Source organism: Leuresthes tenuis, unplaced genomic scaffold (assembly GCF_036924035.1).
Source record: "Leuresthes tenuis unplaced genomic scaffold, fLeuTen1.0.hap1 SCAF_22, whole genome shotgun sequence".
Taxonomy (NCBI): Eukaryota; Metazoa; Chordata; class Actinopteri; order Atheriniformes; family Atherinopsidae; genus Leuresthes; species Leuresthes tenuis.
In genome coordinates, this window is record NW_027325376.1 from 14,539,283 (window position 1) to 14,542,684 (window position 3,402).

General features: G+C 40.2%; 2 long non-coding RNA genes across 2 annotated transcripts; both read left to right on the top strand.

The window, feature by feature from the left end:
• The first annotated feature begins 711 nt into the window (after window positions 1-711).
• LOC140281467 (uncharacterized) lies at window positions 712-2,015 on the top strand. Its single transcript, XR_011909754.1, has 4 exons — window positions 712-782; window positions 1,354-1,396; window positions 1,523-1,873; window positions 1,967-2,015. It is a non-coding gene; the product is annotated as an uncharacterized lncRNA (long non-coding RNA).
• Window positions 2,016-3,080, top strand: LOC140281470 (uncharacterized). The gene is made up of 3 exons (XR_011909756.1): window positions 2,016-2,026; window positions 2,551-2,716; window positions 2,822-3,080. It is a non-coding gene; the product is annotated as an uncharacterized lncRNA (long non-coding RNA).
• Window positions 3,081-3,402: the final 322 nt, after the last annotated feature.

The following is a 3,402-nucleotide window of genomic DNA, read 5'->3' on the forward strand; positions in this document are numbered from 1 at the left end:
GCACAGTTCATTGATTTCTTTGTGGCTTCTTCTTCAGTAAAACATCACCCGTACAAACATTTCCTTACATTACCTTTTAAAAATTCAAACCTAGCACAGAGGGATGGACCAACAGTTGAGGCTTGGGTTTATTGAGCCTGTAAACCAAGGAGGAGCCAAGGAAACGACTCATTTTGACCAGAGTCGTGGCCAAAGGTTAAAAGAGGTTACAAAGAAAAAAAAAAGGCCCCACATTTTCCCTTCCATCTGACATGATGTTCAAAACGAAAAATCAAACCATTGAGGTTAGCCCTTATTTTTGTTTTGTGTCGGCACATCCAGAATTTCCTTTTTTTGTTTTATTTTGTTACTCTTCATCACACAAAAATCCCTTGGATCGATATGTCTACATCTCATTGATGGTGTGTTTCCATTCTTTTGATTCACAGTGAGACACAGACTAACCTCCAGTGCTGTGTGTCAATGATTCAGTTGGTGATGTTGGTTCATATTTTTGCTTGTTTTTGTTAAAGAAAATTACAGAAGCCGTTTCTATTTTTTTTTTCTTGAGTCAAAGAGCAATTACATAGAAACATGAATACGCTGTGCACACTGTTGGTATTTGACAGCTTCTGTCTAACCATAATCTTTTTTGTCTTCTGATACTCTAACCTGCCTCCCTCTGCTGATTCCTTTGGACCAGCTGTCTGAAAAGTGAAGGAAAAGTGAAAAGTGTCCTGGCATCTACTGGAGCCATCGGCAGTCATGTTCCAGTGGGAGAAGCTTCAACAAATTTGTGAAAGGTGGGAATATTTACAGAGATCAGTTATCGCGCTCTGGATATAAAAGACATCTGTCCAAAGCCCGAACCTATTGAGACCTAGAAAATGTGAAAAAATAGAAAACAGAATCAAATATAAAGCAGCTGCCAAACATGTTGTAAGTTGAGTGTTGCAGAGAGGAAGGTGTGGTGGAAATGTTCAGAGGTCGCCATTCCTGCTTGTTGAAGCTTGTTAAATTTGATCTGCCAGCGATCTCACGCTTCCCATGATGATCAAGGGAAGAAACGGTTTAACCCTCTTTTCATTCCATCCTTCTTCATTAATCTTCACACTAAGCAGAAGCTGTTTTTTATTTCATTTTTTTTTTTTGACGTTCTGGTTAATTTTCAAAAATAAAACACTGAAATATCTAATTTACATAAGTATATTGATAGCCAGTAAGCTTTGACTCAGCTCCTGTGGAAATGTCTTTCATACATTTTGGTAGGAACATTTAAGCCCAATCAGTTTGGATAGGGGTCTTTGATATTTAATTTATAGAACTAAGTTGGAAGAGCACTTCTTGGTCTTATGAAGCTGTCTCTTCTTGCAGGAAAACATGAAATTGATCCTCAGAGTCTTGATCTTAATCTCTGGTAGGTTGTTCTCTTTTATTTTAGTCTATTGCTCACACTTCAATTTAAGATACTGCAGATTTGACTCTGAGTCGTCATTTCAAACTTGACTGAAGGTGATTTTTTTTTTTCACTCTCCTTTTATAGCCAAGTTTCTTGCGAAAGGCTCACACACCATCTATGAAGCAAAGGAAAACGAAAATGTCATCATCGGATGGGGCAGTTCAATCAAGACTGATATGACTCTCATCGAGATGATTTGTTTTTTTCACTTGGATGTGGATAAGATTTTTTATCAAATGACAGAGGGTGTTCAGGTTGTAGCGTCCCAGTATCAGCAGTTTGCAGAACGAGTTCAGTGTGACAGAGGAGCTCTCGGAGAAGGACGGATCAGACTTCATCTGTCCAGAGTCACAGAGAAGGACTCTGGAAATTACTCCTGTCATGTGGCTGCAAACTATGACAACATCTCAAAGAGATGGATACTCGAGATGTCTGGTAAGATGACCCTACAAACCTAAATGTCAGAAAAATGATACGTGCACCACCATAGCACTACTGTAGAACATAATAACACTATAACCCCCACAGAGTATTTTGTCCTGAATGTGACTCGGACCTCAGATGGGAGAAACAGCGAAACTACTTCAGGTAAGAAAAAAGCAACCGTGACAGTCAACCCAGGAAGATCAAAATCGAGCAGTAGTCGTGATTCAGCATTTCAAAAAGGCGTTGGAGACATGACATTGTGGGGAAATAACTTATATCTGAAGCAGGGCACAGACTACGTTAGCTTAGTAAAAGGCACTTCACAGTGACACCCGCTGACTTTATTGTAATGCTGCCTTAGTTTTTAACCACACACCATGCCCTGCAGCGCACAGGGAAACCTCGTTCTTTGTGAAAATACCACATAAACGGATGTTAGTGCTCAGGTTGTCAAAGTGTCAGCATTGTAAAAATGGTCCATTTCACGTCAAATGACCCGCATTAAACTAGTTGAGTATTGACAGCAGAATCCATTCAAAACACTACAGTACAAGTTCCTTTTATTCATTTCTGCAGAGTAGAGTTCTGTAAATACTTCCTTCTTGCGCCTGTTTCAAGTGCTGCTCTAAATTGAATGGGTTTCACTTGATTTTCGTCACAAACACTTGTGCACCATCCTCACGCAGGTGCAGAACATTCACCGGAAGGGCCAAAGCATGAAGATGAATGGAGTAACTTAACCAGAGCTGGAGTAGGCCTGGCAGCTGTAGCCGGGGCAAGTATTCTTTTCTGCCTTGTGTTCCGTTCAGCTGGGGCTCTCAAAGGCAACGTTTGTCCATCGGCAACATGAACGTATGTATACTGGGAAGAAATCTGGTTTATTTTCAACTTTCAAAGTGTCTGACTCTGATTAAGGTGTCTTGTGTGTTTGACCGTCGTCTCTTTGCACTCCTGCAGTTCACACGTTGGATCGAATCTGCACCACTTCCACTTGATGAAGGACCAAGTCACTAAACCTGGCCAAGCAAAACATCAGACTTTTCTCCTTGTGACGAGGCAGAAATCACCAGATAGTCACCACACGTGCCTCCCCATAATAAGAGCTTTCATCCGAACATCTTCAGATCGTCGTGTCTCCAGATGCCAAATGACTTGGCTTCATAATTACTCAATATGAGTAAGAACAGCACTTGGCCTCTCTTATCTTAAGTATTTCAGTAAGTAAAATGCTGGCCACTAGTATTAATGTACAGTTACTAAAGTTATTTAAAGGCTATACAGTGATACTAGTAACTTTAAAGTTAGTATCCAAGCTCTGCATCTCCATGCAAACATTTTATGCGCTGTTCTTTATTTTCAATCTTGCAGTAATTCACTAATCAAATTCAAATTGTTAAACGACCTCGGCCCAGGTTCTTAAATCGCCTCTTCACGGGTACACTGCCTGGCTGAAAAAGTGGGGGGAAAAAAACGCATATTTTGCACACTACATACTCTTATCTATATTTCACAATTTGAGCCCATTTCATTTATTCATT